At 38.0% G+C, this 25,777-nt stretch overlaps 1 pseudogene; it reads left to right on the forward strand.

Annotated features, from left to right (window-relative positions):
- The first annotated feature begins 1,627 nt into the window (after positions 1-1,627).
- Positions 1,628-24,052, forward strand: LOC125100142 (T-cell-specific guanine nucleotide triphosphate-binding protein 2-like; annotated as a pseudogene).
- The last annotated feature ends 1,725 nt before the right edge of the window (positions 24,053-25,777 follow it).

Below are 25,777 nucleotides of genomic sequence, written 5' to 3' on the forward strand. Positions count from 1 at the left end.
TGATCCTGAGATCATGATCTGAGCAGAAATCAGTCAAAAGCTTAACCAACTCAGTCACCCAGGTGCTCCTCACAAAGGTATTATTTCTTGACCTATTTGTTTCTGAAACAGATATTTGCTTGGAAAGACATTAATAAAAATATTTTTAACAGGAGGAGCTTTGAGTGTGCTCATCTAGAACAATAACCAAATAACAAATGAAGAACCCAGGGTATAGGACATTGTGTAGGCAATGCTGCCATTTTTGTAAAAAGGCAAAAAAAAAAAATAGATGTGCATGTTTGCTCATATGTTCATTAAATGGACTTGTAAGAATGACATGGTCTCTCTGGTACAGACACTTCACGAATGACCATTTTATGTGGAGGGACATATTATTATATACATATATGTCTTACACCTCTTGAATTATAAACTATACAGTGGATTTCCACTTAACAAGTAAATAAAATAAATAAATAAAAGTTAAAGCCAGAACATGGCTACCAAGGACACAAGTTTACTCCCTATTCAGTTTGCACTCCAACTGGAAATAGTGCCTTTTAGTTCCTGCACTAACCACTCAAAGTTAACAAAAACTTCCTGGGTTTCAGGGCTCAGTCTTTGACAGTCCCTCACTTCAGACACTAGCTGCACTTGGGGGATTACCTGGGTCACCTGGACCTCCAGCTGTCTACCAATTTGATGGTTCCTATAATCCCCCTTGATAATTAACCAGAATGATCAACAAAAGTTAGGAAAGTTTTATACTTACAAATACAGCTTTATTTGAAAGGATATACATAAGGTGAGGTCTGGGAGTGAGTATACTTTTCCATGCCTCTCCACATGGAATCATGATTCATCACTTTCCTAGAACATCAATGCAAACATCAACCAAGAAGCCCACACCACTGAGCCTTGAATTCCAGAGTTTTGATGGGGATTAAATTGCATAGACATGATTAATCAAATCATTAGCCCTCGATTGAACTCAGTTTCCAAACCCCGTTCTCCTCCACAGATCCAGCTGTCCATGTCTCCCCTGCCCCCACTTCACATGGTTGGTCTGTCACCAACCACTAACCGGAAGCTATCTAGGATCCTGCCAAGAATGACTTCATTAGCATAAGAAAGTCAACTCCTATCACTTAGGGAATTCCTAGGGCTTTTGAAGCTCTGTGCCAGGAATTAGGGACAAGGACTAGATACCCTCTTTATTAAGTTTCATTCCCCATAGAGTTTGGGCTGTCCAACGTTAACAGGGGGGCCATGAGTGCTATTTCACCAGGACTCAGGCCTGAGTTTTCTGATTCTAGATTCAGATTCTGACTGGCCTGGAGCCTGGGGCCTGGTTATGGTTTCCTTTGGGGGTCACTGAGAAGCCTCCTGCTTGGGATCCAGTGTCCTCCTCTCACTCATGAAGCCAAAAACACACCATATGAATGAATGGTCCTGATGCCTTTCAGTTTCCTTCCTGACAATGGCTGTGTTTCTCAGAAAAGGAGCCCTCAACTTTGATTTCACTTTCTATTCTGGGAAATGCAGAGCTCTGCAATGTGATGGGCTTCTTGCCTTTGTGCAGGTTCCTGTGAGGGTGGAGCTGAGGCCACAGGTGTTTTAAGTTTGGCCAACTCTTCACTGTCAGCTCTTTATCTCTGTGGTGACCACACCAGCACACAGGACCTGTTCCAGTGCAAGGCCAGTCTGAGGAGAGCAGCGCTCCTGCTGTGGGCTGTAGGGAGCACTTCAGCCAGTCTCAGCATTTCCTGAGCTGCCCAGAGACACGTTCAGAGCTCAACACTGACAGCAGAAGTCTCTTTTCCTCCAGGAGCTGGTAAGCAAGAAATTATTTTGGATTGAGGCCACGTCTAAAATTGGAATTACAGATCTGTAGGCCTAAGGTTGAGAGAGACTGGATGTTCGATTTTGGGGGCTGTGGATTTGAGGGGTGGATGGGTATGGATGGCTGTAAACCACTTAGAGCATTTAACTATTTGGGACATTTTCAGAGGGCAGCTGGAGAACAAACTTTATTCCTATGAACACAGAGGGATTATGTGAATGTCAGGGGTGTCAGTGGGTTGGGGATTTCCCCAAGAACTTCTGGATCAGACACCCCCATCTCATGCCTAAATACCTTTCACTAAAGAGACAATGCATCTTATGTGTTAAGAAACAAAATTCAACTAAAAATTTTAAAGAGCTAGTTAGCTTTATTAAGTGACTCATGAGTTAGGAATCATCTTACCTAGCAAATAGCAAGGAACTCCACAGAGCTGTAGGAAAGGACATGTTTTTAAAGGTAGAAAAGGAAGGGTAAAGGAAAGAAATTATTAGCTAAGAATCTATTATTTTAGTCAAAATTACTCTCCTAAGGGGAAATGAAAGGGTCTATCAGCAAATTTCCTAGTGCTGACCAGGAAATACAAAGTTCACTGTTTAAAGGGCTCATTCCTTTGGTATTTAAACTGTAGTTAGGCATTAGGTTTTGGTTACTGAGTTGAGGCCTTAATTTAACTGTCTTCCTATGGCCCTGTGGCCATGTGACCCTGTAGCCCTTTTTCACAATTACCTGCTTTTGATCAGACTCAGCTTAAGTTATAGGTGTGATCAAAATGTACGATACTGGTGTCACTTTCAGGTACTGTTCAGTGTTCTTGCTGTTTTTGCTGATCTTTGCATGGTATTCACCTGTCATCATGTTTTTGCTTAATCTCTGTGATATTCCCAGGTTATGACTTCATATTCATAATTTTTGAATTATCCATCTACATCCTTTTTCTGATGGTCCAGTCTCAGGGAGATTACTTACTTGATGGTTACCATCTGTGAACATGCATTTACAACTTCTGAGAGAGTACTATCTACTTGTCAGATTATTATGATTTTTATGAGCAGGATATTTTTTAATGGTTAGAGTGCACATTGAAGCCATGGTTCCCAAGACCCCAACAATCAAATGTAAGTCAAAGAGAGATCCCACCAAAGGAGTCTTTTTAAGCCAAGCAGCTTGCTCAGTGATCTTACGTAGCTGTGTTTCAACTTCCCCAGAAGTGTTAATCCAGATGCACCAGGTGGTGTTGGTCACAATATAAACAGCTCTTGTTTGGAGAAAAGATAATAAGGGGGGATATCTTATTGTCAAGAGGATTTTTGGCTAGAGAGTCTAAGCAGTTTTTTTGGGCAGCTATTGTGTTAGCCATGGATTTCGTAATATCTTTCAGAGTTAAGGAAAAGTTCTGGATCAAACTGGCATATAAATTTACTCTTAACCAGAGAAGCATGATCTTGCCAAAGGATGCAAACCCAGAGTCATGAATGCCTCTGGTTGGTCTCTTTTCTTTCTTTCTTTTTTTTTTTTTTAAAGATTTTATTTATTTATTTGACAGAGAGAGATCACAAGTAGGCAGAAAGACAGGCAGAGAGAGAGGAAAGGAAGCAGGCTCCCTGCTGAGCAGAGAGCCCGATGCGGGGCTCGATCCCAGGACCCTGAGATCATGACCTGAGCCGAAGGCAGCAGCTTAACCCACTGAGCCACCCAGGCGCCCCCTTTTTTTTTTTTTTAAGATTTTATTTATTTATTTGAGAGAGAGAGAGAGAGAGAATGAATGAGGGAGAGAGAACGTGAGAGGACAGGTTCAGTGGGAGAAGTAGACTCCCTGCCAAGCAGGGAGCCCAATGTGGGACTAGATCCAGGGACTCCAGGATCATGACCTGAGCCAAAGGCAGCCGCTTACCAACTGAGTCACCCAGGCACCCTCTGGTTCGTCTTTTTTTTTTTTTTTTTTAAATTCAATGATGTAAACCTGAGAGAGCCACCCAGGCACCTTCTGGTTGGTCTTTTTTTAAACTCAATGATGTAAACCTAAGAGAGCCGATCAATGAGAGGTCTTATTTTGATTGTGAAGGGTTAGGAACACAATTAGATTTTCTCTTAGCCTAAAATAAAAGGTTGTTTTACAGTTTATTCCCCTTGTGAGCAATGAGCTCAGACATAACAGCTGAAGGCATTATTTTTCCAGGATTATGCCAGAGTAAAGGAAAGGGAAAGAAGAAAGTGCTTCTCCTTTAGTTAAAGTATGAAGACTTGATCCGTTGTCACGATGAAAGCAGTCTACCTCGATGTCAGGTACTTATCTTCCTCATCAATTTTATTTAGAGGTATCTAGAATCTGTGCAGGACAAGGTGCAGGGAAAACCTTCTTTAGCTGTGCAATGTGAACCCAAGACTCAACACCTTATAATTTTCTAGCAATGTCTGATTGAGAGCACTTGGTAAGATCCCTTTCAATGGAGTCAAAAGCTGTATTCCTCTTATGTTTCTAGAATACTCAGTCACCAGGTTCTAGACTGTGTCTGATAGGATTCTTTGAATTGGGAGGTGGGATGACTTCTCTAATCTACTGATGATAGGTTTTATGGTAAAACATTAGAGATTTTGCTTTAGTTGGTCATACTAGCAGGCGACATCAAGGGATCAGCAGAAAGTTGTATTTCCAATAGACGTTGGTCTTCCAGTGACTATGTTGTGTGGGGTGAGTTTACATGCCCCAAATGGGTACTGCAAACAGTCAGTAAGTCCAAAGGCAATATACCTTAGGGCAGGGAAATCCAGTAGTTTTGGCTAGTTTAAAAATTTTAAGTTTGATCTCTCAACCTTACCTAATGATTGAGGGTGATAGGACTAGTGATGATTCCAAGAAGTTTGAATGGTTTTTGTTAAGGCTGATATGATTTGTCCAATGAAGAGGCTGCCTCAATCACTGGAGATTGTGGAAGCTATACTGCACGTGGGAAACACATTTTCTAACAGTACCTTTGGCACTGTGAAGGCTTTAACTTTGTAGCAGGTGAAATTTTCAACCTTACTGGAAAATATATATACAATATCAAGAACATATTGATAACCCACAGCTGCAGGTCTTCATAAGTCTAGAGGGACTAAGATGTGAGGCCTCTGGGGGCTAAAATAATTTCTCCAGGATAATGGACCTGAGAAATCAGACATTGATTGTAGACTGTTTCCACAATTTTATAGAAATTTCCCCACTAATGTCCAGTCATAGTTTGAGTCATCTTAAATGGACCATGATGGGTAAAGGAATGAAAAAAAGCAAAACAAAACAACAAACAAAGAAACAATGGAGTTTACCAGGGAAAGAATCAAGCAACTGCCTTGGGTTTCCCAAGCCCTGACTATTTAATTTACAGCTGTTGGTTACCCATCATGTTTCATCTGATTCAAAAGCAGAGGGTTGCCATGTTACACTGACATCAGAATGGCAGAAATCTCACAATGAGGGGACGTTTTTGCAGCGGCAGAATGGATTTTATCCACATGTGCCACATTCTTTATAGATGCTTTTGCTGCCTGCCTTTACATAAGAGTCAGCTGGGGCATTCTCCTGATATTCTGGTTCAGTCCTTTTAGTGTGAGCATCAGTTTTGATGACAGCAGTTTCAGAAGGTAAAAGGGTAATTTTAAGAGATAACATTATACTAGGACATATCAAATTTCCAGGAATTACACATAATTTCTACAACACTTATATACCTGTACAAATAAAACGTAAAACTCAGGATCTTTGTTTTCTAGGAAGATCACTTAAATGGTAAGGGAACTTTTACAATGTATTAGTAAAGGTAGATCAAATGTTTAAAACAGACAACTCTTTGTCCTTTTAACAGATAAGAAACCAAATTCTAATTTTGTACCAGCTTACTTATATGTGAGAACATATTCATTGCAATGTTAGTCAGTCCTGACCATGAATAAATTCCTTTTCAAAGACTCCTTTTTCACAGTCTTAATACAAATTTCTTTTGCATCAAAAAAAGTCATCTCTCATCCACATACTTTTTTTTTAACCAAAAGCACATGCCCTACTTTTTTTTCATTTAGAGAAGTTTCCTTTTTAAAAAATTTTTAGTAGCTCTAGCCACACACATTAATTAGAGTTCTTAACATTTAGAAACTTTAATGTCTAAGAAAAGTAAAGGGTAAGTACTTGTTAAGTGTATGTCATACCAATATTCTTTAGATTGTACATTTATAAATACATATCATGATTTATGGAAATGTGCTTTTTTATAGTAGTTTCTTGTATTTCCAGTAGTGTGATTACTGGATCATAGGGTAGTCCTATTTTTAGCTTTTTGAGAAACTTCTATACTGTTTTCTACTGTGCCTGTCTTAGCTTGCATTCCCACCAACAGTGTACCAGGATTCCTTTTTCTACACATCCTCCCTTACACTTTTTTTCCTTGTGTTTTTCATTTTAACCTTTTGGTTATCTTATTGTGGTTTTGTTTGGCATTTCCCTAATGTGATTTTGAGCATCTTTCCATGTGTCCGTCGGCCATCTGGATGTCTTCTTTGGTGAAATGTCTGTCCTTGTCTTGTACCCAATTTTCCCCTTTAAAAAAAAATTTAAATTCAATTAGCCAAAGTATAATACATCATTAGTTTTTAATATATTGTTCACTGATTCATTAATTTAGTATAACAGTCAGTGTTCATCATATCATATGCCCTCTTTAATGTCCATTTTTAAATTGGATTATTTTTGTGTTTTGATGTATCAATTCCTTGCATATTTTGGACACTAACTCTTTATCTCATATATCATTTACAAATATCTGATCCAGTTCAGTAGGTTGTTTCTTAGTTAATAGTTTTCTTTGATATGCACAAGATTTTTATTTTGATGAAGTCCTAATAGTTTATTTTTGCTTTTATTTCTCTGCCTCAGGAGAGTGGTCTAGAAAATGTTGCTTTGGCCAATGTCAAAGACTTTACTTCCTGTGTTCTCTTCTAGGATTTTTATGGTTTCAGGTCTCATATTTAGGTCTTTAATTCATTTTGGATTAATTTTTGAATTAATTTTTGTGTGGTCCAGTTCCATCCTTTGGCATGTAGCTCTCCAGTTTTCCCAACACCATTTGTTGAAGACTCTATCTCTTGCCCATTGCATATTCTTTCCTGCTTTGTCAAAGATTAATTGACCATATAATTGTGGGTTTATTTCAGGGTTTTCTATTCTTTTGCATTGATAGAAGTGTCTATTTTTATGTCAGTGCCATACTGCTTTTATGATTACAGTTTTGTAATATAACTTGAACCCTGGAATTGTGATACCTTCAGTTTTGTTTTTCTCTCTCAAGGTTCCTTTGGCTATTTAAGGTCTTTTTTTTTCCCCCATAGAAATTTTAGGATTATTCATTCCGTGCCTGTGAAAATTGCTCTTGGTATGTCTGTAGAGCTTGCATTGGAACTGTAGATTTCTTTAGGTAATAAAGACGTTTTAACAATATTTGTTCTTCCCACTCAAGCATGGAATGTCTTTCAATTTCTTTGCATTGCCTTGATTTTCTTTCATCAGTGTTTTATAGTTTTCAGAGAACAGTTCTTCCACCTCTTTGGTTAAGTTTATTCCTAGATATTTTAGTGTTTTTTGGTGGAATTATAAATGGGATTGTTTTTCTAGTTTCTCTTTCTGCTGCTTTATTGTTAGCATATAGTAATACAACAGATCTCTATACATTGATTTCATATCCTGTGACTTTACTGAATTTATTTACTAGTTCTAGGAGTTATTTGATGGAGTCTATAGTGTTTTGTGTATATCATACATGTCATCTGCAAATAATAACTTTTACTTCCTGCTTGTCAATTTGAATACTTTCTGTGACTTTATGTAGTCTAATTACTATGGCTAGGACTTCTAACCTATGTTGAATACAAGTGGTAAGAGTGGACATCCTTCTCTTGTTCCTGACCTTAGGTGAAATTCTCCCAGTTTTTCTCAACAGAGTATGATGTTCACTGAGGGTTTTTCATATATGGCCTTTATTATGTTGAAGTATGTTACCTCTAGACCTACTTTGTGTAAAGTTTTTATCATAAGTGGATGTTATACATTGTCAATGCTTTTTCTTCATCTATTTAAGTAATCACATGGTTTTCATTCTTTTCCTTATCGATGTGTCCCATTGATTATTTTGCAAACATTGGACCACACTTTTACCCTGAGAATAAATCCCACTTGATTTTTTTTCTCAAGCTATTTTTAAAATACATTTTCCCTCCAAGTTTTTATTTAAATTCCAGTTAGTTAATTATACAGTGTAATATTAGATTCAAGTGCAGACTTCAGTGATTCAGCACTTACATACATCACCCAGTACTCATCACAAGTGTCCTGCATAATACCCATCACATGTTTAAGCCATGTACCCTGCCCACCTTCCCTCCAGTAGTCATTGGTTTGTTCTCAAAGCTAAGAACCTGTTTCTTGGTTTTACCTTGGTTTACCTGTCACTCCATGTTCATTTTTTTGATTCTTAAATTCCACATATGAGTGAAATGATATGGTATTTATATTTCTCTCATTGAATTATTTTCTTAGCACAATATTCTCTAGCTCCATCCACATTTCAAATGGCAAGATTTTATTCTTTCTTATGGCAGAACAATATTCCATTGTAAGATACCTATATATCTATATCTATATCCATATATATCTCTCACATCTTCTGTATATATATATAGAGATATATATATATATCTCACATCTTCTTTATCTATTCACCAGTCAATGGATATTTGGGCTCTTTCCATAATTTGGCTATTGTTGGTAATGCTGCTATAGACATCAGGATGCATGAATCCCTTTGAATCAGTATTTTTGTCTCCTTTGGGTAAATACTTAGTAGTAAAATGGCTGGATCCTAAGGTAGTTCTATTTTAACTTTTTGAGGACTCTCCATACTGTTCCGGAGTGGCTGTACCAGTTTGCATCTGCCAACAGTGTAAGAAGGTTACCACTTCTCTGCATCCTCACCAACACCTGTTGTTTCTTGTGTTGTTAATTTTAGCCATTTGACAGGTGTGAGGTAATAGCACATTGTAGTTCTGATTTGTATTTCCCTGATGATGAGTAATGTTGAACATCTTTTCATGTTCTGTTAGCCATCTGTATGTCCTCGTTGGGGTCATGTCTATTCATGTCTTCTATTTTTTAATTGGATTAGTTGGTTTTGGTGTTGAGCTTATAAATTCCTTTTGTATCTGGACACTAATCTTGTTATCAGATATGTCATTTGCAAATATCTTCTCCCATTCCATAGGCTGCCTTTTAGTTTTATTGATTGTTTCTTTTGCTCTAAAGAAGCTTTTAATTTTGATGAAGTCCTGGTAATTTATTTTTCCTTTCCTCCCCTTGCCTCAAGAGACATGTTGAGTTAGAAGTTGCTTCAGCTAATGTTAAAGAAGTTACTTTGATTTTAGGACTTTAATGGTTTCCTGTCTCACATCTAGATCTTTAAATCATTTTGAATTTACTTTTGTATATGGTATAAGAAAGTGGTCCAGTTTCATTGTTCTGCATGTTGGTGTCCAGTTTTCCCAAGACCATTTGTTGAAGAGACTGTTTCTTCTCTGCCCACCCCCCCACTGGAAATTCTTTCTTTCTTTGCCAGAGATTACTTGACCAAACCACTGGGGGTCCATTTCTTGCTTTTATATTCTGTTCCATTGATCTATGTGTCTGTTTTTGTGCCAGGACTCTACTGCTTTGGTCACTACAACTTTTTATATAACTCAAAGTCCAGAATTATGATGCATCTCATTTTGCTTTTCTTTTTCAAGATTGCTTTGGCTATTTGGGGTCTTTTGTGGTTCCATGTGAATTTTAAGATTATTTTTTCTAGCTCTGTGAAAAATACTTATGGTATTTGATAAAGATTGCATTAAATGTGTAGATTGCCTAGGATAATATAGACATTTTAACAATATTTGTCTTTCCTATCCGTGAGCATGGAATTCTTTTCCATTTCTCTGTGTCATCTTTAGTTTTGTTCATCAGTGTTTTATAGGTTTTCTGTGTACAGGTGTTTTAAGTCTTTGGCTAGGTATCTTATGTTTCTTGGCATAATTGTAAATGGTATTGATTCCTTAATTTCTCCTTCTTCTGCTTCGTTACTGATGTATACAAATGCAACAGATTTCTATAGGTTTATTTTGTATCTTGTGACTTTACTGAATTCTTGTATAAGTTCTAGCCAGTTTTTGTGGAGTCTTTCAGGTTTTCTACACACAGTAACAGGTCATCTGCAAAAATTTGACTTCTTCCTTGCCAATTTGGATGCCTTTTATTTCTTTTTGTTTTTAGATTGCCAAAGCTAAGGACTTCCAGCATAATGTTAGATAACAGTGGTGAACGTGAATGTCCCAGTCCTGTTCCTGACCATACAGGAAAAACTCTCAGTTTTTCCCCATTGAGGATGATATTAGCTGTGCGTCTTTTATACATGGCCTTTCTTACTTTGAGGCATGCTTCCTCTAACCCCCTCTGTTGAGAGTTTTTTTTTAAATCATGAATTGATCTTGTACTTTGTGAAATGCTTTTTCTACATCTACCGAAAGAATAATAGTGTCCTTATCCTTTCTTTTATTAATGTGGCATATCACATTGATTGATTTGCAAAATTTGAACCACCATTGAAGTCCAGGAATAAATCTCACTTGATCATGGTGAATGATTCCGTAAAGGAATCTGTATTGTTGGATTCATTTTGCTAACATTTTATTGATAATTTTTGCATTCATGTTTATCAGTGATATTGGTGTGTAGTTCTCCTTTTTAGTGGACTCTGTGGTTTTGGAATCAGGGTAATGCTGTCCTCATAGAAAGAATTTGGAAGTTTTCCTTCTATTTCTCTCTTTTGGAACAATATGAGAAGAATAGGTATTAATTCTTCTTCACATGTTTGTAGAATTCAACTGTGAGGCTAGCTCATCCTTGACTTTTGTTTTTTGGGAGATTTTTGATTATTGATTCAATTTCTTTGCTGATTATGGTCTGTTAAGGTTTTCTATTTCTTTCTGTTTCAGTTTTTGTAGCTTATGTTTTTAGGAAATAATCCATTTCTTGTAGGTTGTCCAATTTGTTGGCATATAGTTTTTCATAATAATCTCTTATTGTTTGTATTTTTGTGGTATTCCTTGCTGTTTCTCCTCTCTGATTTGTGATTTCATTTAATTGGCTCTTTTCCTTTTTCCTTCTGTTAAGACTGGCTAGTGTGTTATCAATTTTCTTAATGTTTTCAAAGAACTGGCTTCTGGTTTCATTAATACCCCCTCCTATCCTCCTCCTCCTTCTTCTTCCTTCTTCTTCTTTCTTTTTCCCCTCCTCCACCTCCTCCTCCTCCTTCTCCTCTTCTTCTTCCTCCCTTCTTCTTCTTCCTTCTCTTCTTCTTCCTTCCTTCTTCTTCTCCTCCCCCTCCTCCTCCTTTTTCCTCTTCTCCTTCTCCTTTCTCTTTCCCTTCTCCTTCTCCTCCTCCTTCTCCACATCATTTATATCTGCTCTAATCTTTTATTTCCCTTCTTCTGCTGATATTCTTTTTTGAGATTTTTCCTACTTCTTTAGGCAGGCCTGTATCTTATGACCACTTTTGCTGCCTCCCAAATTTTTAGACTGTTGTGTCTTCATTTTCATTTGTTTTCATGTAATGTTTATTTCCTCTTTGACTTCTAATGAGTTAATGCTCTTTAGTAGTATGTTGTTTAACATCCATTTATTTTTGGTCTTTCCAAATTTTTCTTGTGGTTGACTTCTCATTTCATACTGTTATTTTCAGAAAATATAGATGGTATGATCTCTTTCTTTTTGTACTTAATGAGGATTGCTCTTTGGTCCAGTTTGTGATCTATTCTGCAGAATATCCAATGTGCACTTCAAAAGAATGTCCAGTGTGTATTTTGGTGACATAGGGTGCAATGTTTTGAATATATCTGTTAAGATCATTTGGTCCAGTGTGTCATTCAAAGCTACTGTGGCCGTATTGCTTTTCTACTTATATGATCTTTCCATTGATGTAAGTACAGTGTTAAAGACCCAGCTATTACTGTATTATTATCAATGAGTACCTTTTTGTTTGTTATTGTTTTATATATTTGGGTGCTCCCATGTTGGAGGTATAAATATTGACAATTGTTAGATCTCCTTGTTGAATACTTCTCTTGATTATGATATAGTGCCCTTCTTCACTTGTCACCTTCTTTGGTTTAACATCTGGTTTGTCTGTTACAAGTATCACTTCTCCAACTTTCTTTTGAGGTCCATTTCCATAATTATTTCTCCAACCCTTCACTTGCAATGTGCAGGTGTCTCTAGGTCTGAAATTAATCTCTTTTAGGAGGCATATAGATAGGTCTTTTTAAAAAAAGTGCATTCTGACACCCCATGTCTTTTTATTGGAACATTTAGTCCATTTACATTCAGAGTAATTACTGATAGATACATATCTAGTGTCATTTTATTACTTGTTTTGTCATTATTTCTGGAGATTTTCTCTGTTCTTTTCTTGCTTTTGTCACTTTTGGTGTCCCCTTTTATATTTCTTGCAGGGCTGGTTTACTGGTCATGAAGTCCCTTAGAATTGTTTGTCTGGGAAACTCTTTTATCTCTCTTTCTATTCTGTTTTTTTTTTTTAAATTTACTAATGTCTATTATCTTTTATTTTTTATCTCTCCTTCTATTCTGAATGATAGCCTTCCTGGTTAAAGTATTCTTGACTACAGATTTTTCCCATTCAGCATGTTGACTATATCATGCCACTCTCTTAGGGATTGCCAAGTTTCTCTTGAAAGATCAGCAACCAGCCTTGTCAGTTTTCTTTTGTCTACCTCCTCCTTCTCCTCCTCCTCTTCTTCCTCCTCCTCCTTCTCTTCTTCTTCTTCTTCTTCTTCATCCTCACTCTTATTCTTTTTCTTCTTCTTCTAAGTATACAATGGCTTTATTTTTATTTTTAAAATTTTATTTAAATTCAATTTAACATATACTGTATTATTAGTATCAGAATTAGAATTTAGTGGGGGCACCTGGGTGGCTCAGTGGGTTAAGCCGCTGCCTTCGGCTCAGGTCATGATCTCAGGGTCCTGGGATCGAGCCCCACATCGGGCTCTCTGCTCAGCAGGGAGCCTGCTTCCTCCTCTCTCTCTGCCTGCCTCTCTGCTTACTTGTGATCTCTCTCTGTCAAATAAATAAATAAAAAAAAATCTAAAAAAAAAAAAGAATTAGAATTTAGTGATTCATCAGTTGCATACAACACCCAGTGCTTATTACTTCGAGTACCCACCTTAATATCCATCACCTAATTATACCATCCCAATACATCCCACGTCCCTTCCAGCAACCCTCAGTTTGCACTTTCTTAGAGTTAAGAGTGTCTTATGGTTTGTTTCCCTCTCTGTTTTCATCTTATTTTGTTTTTTCTCCCCTTCCCCTATGTTCATCTCTTTTGATTCTTAAATTTCACATATGAGTGAAACATTATGGTATTTGCTTTCTCTGACTGACTTATTTTGCTTAGCATAATGCTTTTTAGTTCCATCCAAGTTGCTGCAAATGGCAAGATTTCACTCTTTTTGATGGGTCAGTATATCTATCTATCTATCATCTATCTATCATCTATCTATCATCTATCTATCTATATCTATATCTATATCTATATCTATATCTATATCTATATCTATATCTATATCTATCTATCTATATCTATATCTATATCTATATCTATATCTATCTATATCTCCCCTCTTCTTTATCCATTCTTCTGTTGATAAACACCTGGGCTCTTTCCATTGTTTGGCTATTGTGGACATTGCTGCTATAAACATTGGGGTGCATGTGTCCTTTCAAATCACTATGTTTGTATCCTTCAGATAAATACCTAGTAGTTCAATTGGTTATAATGCACCTCTATTTTTAACTTTTTGAGGAAAATCCATACTGTTCTCCAGAGTGGCTGCAATGGTTGGTATTCCCACCAACAGTGTAAGTGTAAGAGAGTTCCCCTTTCTCTGCATTTTTGCCAAAATCTGTTGTTTCCTGAGTTGTTCATTTTAGTCTTTCTGACCAGTGTGAGGTGGTATCTCATTATGGTTTTTGATTTGTGTTTTCCTGATAATGAGTGATGTTGAGCATCTTCATGTGTCTGTTGGTCATGTGCATGTCTTCTTTGGAGAAGTATCTGTCCATGTCTTCTGCCCATTTTTTGACTGGATTTTTGTTTTTTTCAGTGTTGAGTTTGATAAGTTCTTTATAGATTTTGGATACTAGACTATTATCTGATAAGACATTTGCAAATATTTTCTCTAATTCCACGAGTTGCCTTTAGTTTTATTGATGGTTTCTTTGCTGTGCAGAAGATTTTTTATATTGATGAAGTCCCAAAAGTTCATTTTTGCTTTTGTTTCCCTTGCCTTTCGAGATTTATCTAGTAAGAAGTTGGTGTGGCCTGGGTCAAAGAGGTTTTTGCCTGTGTTTTTCTCTAGGATTATTATGGATTCCTGTCTCACATTTAGGTCTTTCATTTGTTTTTAGCTTATTTTTGTGTATAATGTGAGAACATGGTCCAGTTTCATTCTTCGTCATGTGGTTGTCCATTTTTCCCAACACCACTTGTTGAAGACATTGTCTTGTTTTTACTGGATATTCCTTCCTGCTTTGTCAAATATTAATTGACTATTGAGTTGAAGGTCCATTTCTGGGTTCTCTATTCTGTTCCATTGTTCTGTGTGTCTGTTTTTGTGTCAGTCCCATATTATTTTGATGATTGCAGCTTTCTAACACAGCTTGAAGCCATATTTTGATGCCCCCAGCTTTGTTTTTCTTTTTCAACATTCCTTTGGCTACTTGGGGTCTTCTGTTTCCATATAAATTTTGGATTGTTTGTTTCAGCCCTGTGGAAAATGTTAGTGGTATTTAGATAGAAATTACACTGAATGTGTAGGTTGATTGGGTAGCATAGACATTTTTAACAATATTTTTCTTGTTTCTTTTAAGATTTTTTCCTTATTGCTATATTTTGCAAATTTAATTACAATATGTCTTGGTGTTGATCTGTTTTTGTTGAATTTGGTGGGAGTTCTCTGTGCCTCCTGAATTTGGATGTCTATTTCCTTTCCTAGATTTGGGAAGTTTTAAGCTATGATTTCTTCAAATAAATTTTCTGTCCTGTTTTCTCTCTCTTCTTCTTCTGGGACTCTTATAATACAAATGTTACTATGTTTGATGGAGTTACTGAGTTCTCTAAGTCTCTTCTTGTGTTACATATTTCTTTTTTTTCATTTTTGTTCAACTTCATTTTTTTTTAATCTTCCTCTTAAAAATCTTTTGCTTTTGGGGCACCTGGGTGTCTCAGTGGGTTAAGCCTCTGCCTTCGGCTCAGGTCATGATCTCAGGGTCCTGGGACTGAGCCCCGCATGGGGCTCTCTGCTCAGCGGGGAGCCTGCTTCCCCCCACCCCCGCCTGCCTCTCTGCCTACTTGTGATCTCTCTCTCTCTGTCAAATAAATAAATAAAATATTAAAAAAAATCTTTTGCTTTTATTTTCACTTCTTTTTTAAAAAATGTTTATTTTATTTTATTTTTTTTCACTGTTCCAAAATTCATTGTTTATGTACCATACCTAGTGTTCCATGCAATACGTGCTCTCCACAATACCCACTACCAGGCTCACCCCACCCCTGCCCCTTCCCCTCCAAAACACTCAGTTTTTCTCTCAGAGATCAGTGTCTCACAGTTTATCTCCCCTTCTGATTTCCCCCAACTCACTTCTCCTCTCCATCTCCCAATGTCCTCTGTGTTACTCCTTATGCTCCATAATTTTGTTTTATCCTCTTTATCACTTATTCATTCCTCTCCTTCTTCTACCCTTGTATTCACTGCATCCAGTCTGTTTTGAATGTCAATTATTGCATTTTTCATTTCTGTTTTTTAACTCTTTTATCTCTTTGGTATGGACCTCCCTGAAGTCTTCCATTCTTTTCTCAAGTCCAGTATATTTGTGATTGTTGCTTTAAATTATCCATAAGGCATATTACTTATATGTTTTGATTAGATCTCTGGATATGACCTCCTCTTGTTATTTCAGTTAGGATGAATTATTCTGCCTTGGTATTTTGTTTAAGTCACTGTGTTCTTCTTCTCTGTGTTAGAAAAGCCTGCTATGTTTCTGCTCCTGAGAGTAATGTCTGTGGCCTGGTGCTTTTTGATATCTCTGGTGTGTGCTGCATACACGCAGCTACTGTGTTTTGGCTACTTTGTCCTTCCAGGCTGTCATCTGCAGAGGCTGTCCTTTCCTACAGTGGACAGTGTTTGAACCTTTTCCAGAGTGTGGTGAGTTTTAACTAGGTGTGCTCTGGTCTATTTGCTAAATGAGACCTGATGCTACTTCAGTGAGAACTTGTAAAAGTCTCTGGTCTAGAGATACAGTGTGTGTGGTGGTTTCTGCTTGTCTTCTGGGGGAGTGGTGTGCTGTATTGGGACCAAGGCAAACTTCACCAAGATGGGCAGTTCTGGTAGAACATGGGTTTGTGAGACCTCGTGTAAGTAGGTTAGGCAGCCAGTGTTGGTGCTCAGTTGTTTAATGCAAGTGATTCTCTGTTTATGCTGGGGGGCAGGGGTAGGGAAATGGTTCCATCTAGCTCATTGTCCTCAGAAAGGATTCTTCATGCTACTGTTTTCAGGGAAGTACTCTCAGTAGAGTGACGTCTCCCATTTGTGTGTCCTAGGTATTTTTCAGATCACTATATTTTTTAAGATTTTATTTATTTATTTGACAGAGAAAGAGAGAGAGAGAGAGAGAGATCACAAGTAGGCAGAGAGGCAGACAGAGAGAGAAGGGGAAGCAGGCTCCCCACCGAGCAGAGAGTCTGACTTGAGGCTTGATCACAGGAACTTGGGATCATGACCTGAGCCAAAGGCAGAGGCCCAACCCACTGAGTCACCCAGGTACCCCCAGATCACTGTTTTAACTCTATTTTTGGGTCATTTGTCTGCCCTCCCTCCAGGAGCAATGCAGTTTCCTCCCAACTCTATCCCAACCAAGCCACCAATCTTAAGCTCTAGTCTTTGAGCCCCACCAATTAAAAATTTTACAAAAATCAGCCAGTGGCTTTCGGGTAGTGTTTTCCTTGTGCATCCCTCTGTGTGTTCCTCTCTGTTGCCTTTCTCTGTGACCAGAGAGACCAAAATGGTAAGTATAATTCTAAGTTGTAAATCTCCCTGAGGCCTGGCAGCAGTTTGGTGGGACCCTAATTACAATGGAGTTCAACACACATTTCTCTTCAACCACATCTAGTAGAAAATCAAATCAAAACCCACATTTTTGTTTGGCATTATTTTGTGGCTCCCAACCTCATATAACCAAGTCAAGTTTTCAGGACCCACAAAAAAGTCTTGTAATTTTTATAGCTTCCAGAACCATAGTTCTTTTTCCCCAAGTATGTATGTATTTATTTATTATCTATCCCTTTGTTAAGTGTCTTTTTTCCATTAATTTTAATTAGCCAACATATAATACTTCATAGTTTTTGATGTAGTGTTCAGTGATTCACTAGTTGTGCATAACACCAAGTACTTAAATCCCAGTTAGATACCATACTATATAATATTAGTTTCAGGTGTACAATTAAGTAATTCAACACTTACATACAGTGCCCATGCTCATCATGACAAGTACACTCCATAAACCCCACTGTCTATTTATTCCACCCCCGTCCATGCTTCCCCTCTGGTAACCACCCATTTGTTCTCTATAATTAAAAGTCTCTTCCTGATTTTCTTCTCTATTTTTTCCTCCATGATCATCTGTTTTGTTTCCTAAATTCTACATAAGGTTGAAATAATATAGTACTTTTCTTTGAATGACACATATAGCATATGTGTCACAGAGCTATAATACTGTCTCCATCCACTTCCTTGCAAATGGCAAGATTTCATTCTTTCTTTATGGTTGAATAGTATTTCATTATATATATAAATATTAGCAGGTTCCATTAATGAAGACTGCAGGCAGGAAATGGGGGAACATACTAAACCAGCAAAGATCAGTAAATACAGACTGTGGGCTGGAACTGGGGAAGGGGTTCTAATGTGGACTTCTGGATTGAACTAAGGGTGAAGGATGGGAGTTCTGTCAGAGCCTTCTGTCAGAGATAGATTAATCCATTAAGTCAACTCAATCAGGAGCTATAAGGCAAAAGAGATCAGAGCTCAAAGCAAGATGAACTTACAATGGTCCTTGGAAATGTTGAAAAAGACAGTGAACTCAAAAGGATTCATGGGACTCCACACCTGTGTTTCTTATAGTCTCCAAATACAGTCAGAAATTTGCTTTGGATCTAGACACTGCCACCAAATTTGTTTAAAAAATTGAAACAAATAAATTCTAAAGACTTCATTAGCTTTATTAAATAATTTTTGAATTGAGTAGTATCCCAGCTAGCAAATAGAAAGGATCTCCACTGAGCTGCAAAAATGAAAAGGTTTTTAGGTAAAGTAGATAAGAAAAAAATTATTAACAGAGAATACATTGCTTTAGGCAATGTTGTCCTTCTAAGAGAAGAGGAGGGAATCTGTCAGTAAAGGTTTTAGTGCTGACCAGGATATGGCCATGCTGACTGCTGAAAGATTACATTCCTGGGGGTTAGGTACTAACTCTGCTGTTAGGTACTACGTCTTGGTTTACCAACTTGGGGCTTTAACTTAAGTGATCCATTATGGTCCTGTTGCTTTCTTTTTAACATATCTCTTCATGGAAAATAAATCTTGTGTGTATCACACTGACTTCATTTTGAGTCCTCTGCACACCATAATGTGTGCTCTGTCTTTCCTTCCTGAGACAGAACTCTACCCTTGGCAGAGGGCCCTCACCTTGAATCCTAGCTCTGAGCTTTGCTAATGGTGGGATCCTCATTGTCTGTCCCTCAACCTCATCATTTATTTGATGCTCAATTCATGGTGGAAATGATTATAATGTCTGTGTAGGGTTGTAAAGAGAATGACATGAGAAATATATCTACAGGTGCACATCTAAGCTTTGTTGGCATGGATTTCTCACATCTCCTTCCATTTCTATCCCAGCTGCAGAGGACACACTGCCAGAGGATGGAATACAAGTTCCCAGGGATTCCATAGACTACTCTGCAACTGCTACGCCTGCATTGCTTTTACAGCAGAAAATAATCAATAACAGAACTTCACATGCAACATCAGGTGAGGTATGGAACCTTAACAATAGGGCATGGGTGTGTGTGGTTAAAATTTGCTCAGCACACAGAATTTTGTTGTCCATATCTGCTTGCCCTCTAATCCTGTCATTTGGTTCCCTTTCTCTTTATTTGTGCCATTCCTTAGGACCTGTTTCAGTCAGATTTCTTCAACCTTCTGTGTATTTTCCCCCCATCCTTTGAGAATGCACAGGCATGAGACTACACCTGATGGGGTTTGAGTCTCATCTTTTTGGCTCCTCTTAAGGCCCACGTTGTATATGCCACTTGCACATTCAGTCTGGCTCATTCTGCTTTGTGTGTTCCCTGCTCTCAAAAGGGATGGTGGGGTTGTTTGCTCTCCAAAACATGAGAGGTTGTCCCTGCACATGCCAGATGCTCAGAATTTCCACTCTTCTGTATGTGAAGAATACTCCTGCTGGGTAGTCAGAAGTGTTGGCACCATGATTCTTAGTTGCTTAAGAGCTGCCCCTTTCACCCTTGACAAGCTAGACTCTCTTAGTTATCTCTTCTAAGAAGAATGTTTGCATGCCCCATTCATATATGTACCAGGTGCCAGTTCAATGTACACTTGCTCTGAATAGTTTCTTCCCCAAACATTTTTTTTTGCCATCCTCTCCTAGGTTGCAGCCTGTGGCTACCAAGGAGACCCCAGGTGAAGTGCCTGATCTGTCACAAACACACCTCTCTAGCCTGCATGTTGCCCAGACATCAGTGGTGACTTGAGGTGACTTGCTTCCTGGCCTAAAAACTGGTCTCAAACTCTTTAGGGGACAGTATACAAGTCTTTCACATTACTTTTAATCCTGGGTATATGATTTCTTCTGTTGCACCATCTCAAAGTATAAGACCCCAGTGATCAGATAGATTCAGGATTCCAGATCATGCTCAGTTTGATTGATAATTAGAGAAGGTGACAGAGGAACCTCTTTATCATGGCTGCCTTACATCCTAGTCAGCTCCTGCTTCAGTCTTTGCTAACACCATCTTTTGTTCCAATGACACTTTATACATCAGTCAGTCCCCTAGTGGATTATCTTCCTGACTTGATTTCTGTCCCCTTTATGCACATGCATGAAGCAGGTGATGGGTGGGGTCTCAGGACAGTCAGAGTAGCTCATAGCAAGTCCCAGGTGGATAGTCCAACATATTTTTTTAGAACATGGGAATCCATGCCACCTGCTATTTCTGCTCTGGGGAAAATAAAAAGAACCCTTTCAACACCTTGTTTCATGAGCCAACATACTTTCTAGATAAAAGAAAAAACATTTGCAGTCATTAAAAGTTCCTACCTCCTAATGTAGATGTACAGTATCTTTTATGAGAAAGAAAGGAGCCACTCATCCTTATTTAGCTCCATATGAGAACCAAAATTTATGACATGAAGTTGGAGGTGATCAGAAGTGGATCTTCTAAAGGGTCTCACACCACAGGTGGGAAGGGTTGTGGGCATAAATGCTGGTTTTGTCTCCTTAGGTTTCCAAGAAGAAGTATCATTTTCATAACATTACAGATAAAGAAAACTGAAGCAAGATAAGGAAAGAATAATGTGGGCAGGAAAGTTTGGAAAGAAGAGTCAGGCTTTGAAATAGTTCTGGAAGAATGAAAAGTATCTTAAAGAAGAAGGGCTTTCCAAGATAAGGGAAGAGACTGAGCAAGTACAAACTTTATATCTAGGTCAGAAGTTCACACAATGCCTGGACAGAAAGAGAAGGGCACCTGACTACAATATTATGGCCAGGACTTAGGTTCTCCCTGCCCATAATAGCTTATCTCAAGCCACCCCTCTTTGTGGTAACTCTTTTTCCCTCCTTCTTCTCTCTTCCCCGTAGTGTCTTTGGTTCCAGCCATGGGTCAGGTGTCTTCTTCCACACCCTCTCATAGAAAGGGTGGTGATTTGTCCTCCAACTTTGAGGATTTTTTTAAGGAATTCAAGATGGAAAGAAAAATCCTCTCTCAGGAAACCATCACCTCGATTCAGTCATATCTGGTGAACGGGGACCTTCAGAGAGCAGTTTCTGTAATCAGCGATGCATTGAGAGACATGGAGGATGTCCCAGTAAACATAGCTGTGACTGGGGAGTCTGGGACAGGGAAGTCAAGCTTTATCAATGCCCTGCGGAGGGTGGATCATGAGGATGTTGGGGCTGCCCCCACTGGGGTAGTGGAGACAACCTTTATGAGAACTCCATACAAATACCCAAAGTTTCCCAATGTGACACTATGGGACCTTCCTGGTGTGGGGACCACTACCTTTCCACCACAGACATATCTAAAGAAAATGAAATTTGGTGAATATGATTTCTTTATTATCATCTCTGCTACACGCTTTAGGAAAAATGATGTATTTCTGGCCACAGAAATTAGAAAAATGAAGAAGAATTTCTGTTTTGTCCGAAGTAAAGTAGACAGTGATTTACATAACCTAGAAATTAGTAAATCGAGCACATTTAACAAGCATGAAATCCTGCAACAGATCCGTGATGACTGTGTGACACATCTGCAGGAGGCCAATGTGGGTGATCCTCAGATCTTCTTAGTTTCCAGCTTTGAGTTGTCTGGTTATGATCTCCAAAGCCTGGAGACCGCCATGCTGAGGGGGCTCCCTGCCCACAAGCGCCACATCTTTATGCAATACCTGCCAAATGTTACCGAGGCCGATATTGACTGGAAGAGGGATGTTCTGAGACAGAAGATATGGTTGGAGGCTGTTGTGAAGGCTGGAGCATCAGAAAATCCCTTTCATGGGTTTTGTCAGTGATAATGATGTGGAGAAGCTGGAAGAGACTTTAACCCTCTACAGATCTTACTTTGGACTGGATGATGCATCCCTGGAAACTACAGCCAAGGACTTGCCTGTGTCAGTGGAGAAACTCAAGGCAAACCTCAAGTCTCCCCATTTGCTATCAGTTGAGAAGGTTGATGAGTCACTAGAGGAAAAACTGTTCAGTTATATGAAAAAATTCTGCTCTGTTAATGGAGGACCCATTGCCAGTGGTATTTACTTTAGGAAGAATTTCTACATACAAAATTATTTCCTTGAGACCGTGGTGAATGATGCGAAAGTTCTTCTTAAAAAAAGAAGAGATTTTTAAGGATTCTGTGGGCTCTGGGAAAACCTATCTACATCAGGATGTTGGGAATGATGATGGGAAAAGTGAAACAGCCAGCTCCTGAATTATTCTAAGTGCTGACATGGCACTGATGCCTGGAAAGTTGACTTAGGGCTCCCCAGAAGCAATACTGACCCACTGCTCTCAGGGATTGTCACAGATATTTCCATAATTTATTCTTGAACAAACAATGAACATAGTGACTATTATTTGACAGTGAAAACAATGAGCTCTGAAGAGTCCTTCCTTCATATGATCCTTCTTGGGAAAATGAAGAACAGGAATCTGGAATTTTTCTGCTTAGTGGGGAGTATAACACTTTGTGTGATGGTTACTTTTTACTCAGCACTGGTCTTTCTACTGATATAGTAGGAATAAAATGGCTGTACACACAGTAGGTCCTCAAAAATGATTTTTTAAGTCAATGTATACATAGTCTGTTTTTTTGTGTTCCTCATGTTCTGTTGTGAATCCATAAATTGTGATCATTAGTAGATCAATTAATGTTGACTGAGAACCTCCTTGTCCTTTATAGGGTTATTATTTCAGTTAAAAACACAAGAGGTGGTGAGCTGAACATGAGTCACAGGAAATGAAAGAGAAACATTAGCTAAGGAAAAACTTTATCTGGAGTACACTGTGAGAAGGACACATGTATAAGATGGAACATAGTCCAAGGTTTGCAAATTGCAAGTCTAGGCACCCCTTGGCTGCTATCAGTATATTTTCTGTCTGAACTTGAGAAGTTAGGGAATAAGAGAAAAGTGGATTGTGATGCATCTAGGTAGAAATTTTAAAAAAATGCAAAAGGTACTTGAACATATCCAACCTCTCATCTAATAAGACGAATGCAAATTCATGTCAAGAAATGTCATGTATACTAAGATATCATTTATTTCCTATTAGATTGGGGAAATTGCATAGTTTGACATTCTGTGGGTGAAACTGTAGAAAAACAGTTGCTGTCATACAATGCTGGTATTCCCAGAAAATGATCTAGTCTAATGTGGCATATTAGGTCATCTCTAGGAACATTGCACACATATTTACACTTTGCCCCAGTGATCTCTCTTTGAAGAATCTGGGTCATAAAATTGAGAGTAGAGTAATGGCTGGCAAAGGTTGGAAGGTGGGGATAATGTGTAATGCCGTTGAAAGAGCACATCTTTCAGTTATAAGGTGAATGTATAGTATGGTGACTATAGTTAATAAAACTGTGTAATAACACTATACAACAATACTTGAAATTTGCTAAGACAGTAGATCCTAAGCCTGCTCAACACACACACACAAAAGGTAAATATGTGAGGGGATGGATGTATGAATCAACTTGAATGCAGTAGTCATTCCACCATATGTAAATATATATAAAATCACCAGATTGTATACTTTAAATACATATGATTTTATTTCCAGTTTCTCGTAAATAAAGCTGGGGATGGGGAGAAAAACAAGAACTCTGGGAAAAATTCCAAAATATATATGATTAAAGTTATTAATTGCAGCACTATTTGAAATGGTAAAACATAAAATTGAAATGTTCTTCAATAAAAAATGTTACAACCAAAAAATAAATGACTCCACAATTATATGGAGTGAGTAATACTCTATATATTACTGTAATCTCATCTCCAGGATGTATTGTTCATTGTTTAATGCAAAGAGTGAGGTGGAGAATTATTTGTATAGTGTGTTCGTGATAATCTAAGACTGTAAAATATGAGAATATATTTGCACATACTCTTCAGTTAACTATGACATAACTTCAGTAATAAAATTCAATTATCTATTGGGGAAATGTACTGTGTGGAGAGGCAGCATAAGGGCTAGATTTTACTCAATTTTATTATTTTTTAAAGATTTTTTTTTATTTTTTTGATAGGGAGAGCGTGCATGTGCACAGGGTGGGGAGGGGCAGAGGGAGGGGGAGAAGCAGACTCCCCGCTGAGCAGGTAGCCACATACTGGGCTGGATCTCAGGACCCTGAGATCATGACTTGAGCTGAAGGCAGATGTTTAAATGGCTGAGCCACCCAGGCACCCCAATGCAACTTATTTTACATTGGAACATGAAATATTTTACAAAGATATGTAACTCTATAATATAACAAAAAGACCCAACATTTTCACTTACATGTGGAACATAAGGAATAACGTGGAGGACATTAGGAGAAGGAAAGGAAAAGTGAATGGGGGGGAATTGGAGGGGGAGATGAATGATGAGTGATTGTGGACCCTGAGAAACAAACTGAGGATGGTTGAGCCTGGTGGTGGGTATTGAGGAGGACATGTATTGCATGGAGCACTGGTTGTTATATGTAACATAGAATTACTATATAAGGGGTGCCTGGGTGGCTCAGTGGGTTAAGCCTCTGACTTCAGCTCAGGTCATGATCCCAGGGTCCTGGGATCAAGCCCCGCATCTGGCTCTCTGCTCAGCAGGGAGTCTGCTTCCCCCCCACCCCACCTCACCCTCTCTCTGCCTGCCTCTCTGTCTACTTGTGATCTCTGTCTGTCAAATAAATAAATAAAATCTTTTAAAAAAATAGTGTCTTACAGTCCTTTAACACTGTGGTGTTATTTTTATTTCTCTTCTTTCATTTCCGATTTTGATTATTAGAATCCTCTCTGTATCTCTCTCTTCCTCTGATGAGTCTCACTAAACATCTATTAATGTTGTCGATCTTTTAAAAAAATTTTCCTCCTTCTTTCATTGATCTTTTCTATTGTTTTTTTTTTCTTTGTTTATATTTTATTTCTCTTCTAGTCATCATTATTTCCTTCCTTGTACTAGTGTTAGGTCTTGTTTATTGTTCTTTTTCTAGCTCTTTTATGTGTAAGGTTATGTTATTTGAGATTTTTTTTGATTCTTGATATAGTCCTGTATTGCTAAATCTTCCCTCTTAGAACAGCTTTGGTTCATCCCAAAGATTCTGGACGTTGTGTTTTCATTCTCATTTCTCTCCATGTCTCCATTTCTCTCTCATTTCTCTCCAAATCTTCTCTTTGATTTCTTGGTTGACCCATCTACTGTTTTGTAGCTTGTTATTTAAACTTCATGTATTTGTGTTCTTTTTAGATAGTTGTCTCATAGTTGATTTCTAGTTTCATGGTGTTGTGGTCAGAAAAGATGTGTAGCATGACTTAAATTTTTTTTAATATGTTGAAACTTGTTTGTGGCCTAACATGTTCTATTCAGGGAAGTGTTCCATGGATACTTAAAAAGAATGTGTATTCCGCTGTTTTGGATGCAGGCTTCTGTAAATATCCATTAAGTCCCTCTGGTCCAGTGCGTCATCAAAACCACAGTTTCCTTGTTGATTGTCTGGATGATCTATTTATTGATGTCAATAGGTTGTTCAAGTCCCTTGCAAATATTGTAGTCCTTTTGGTTATTTCCTTCATGTGTGTTAATATCTGGATGCTCCCCTGCTGGGTGCATACAAATTGTGTACGATTGCTATATCTTCTTGCTGGAGTGTTTTCTCAATGATACGTATGTCCTTCTTTGTCTTTTTTTTTTTTGATTTTTTATTTCTTTTCAGCATAACAGTATTCATTGTTTTTGCACCACACCCAGTGCTCCATGCAATCCGTGCCCTCTCC

This window comes from Lutra lutra, chromosome 5 (genome assembly GCF_902655055.1).
Source record: "Lutra lutra chromosome 5, mLutLut1.2, whole genome shotgun sequence".
Lineage (NCBI taxonomy): Eukaryota > Metazoa > Chordata > Mammalia > Carnivora > Mustelidae > Lutra > Lutra lutra.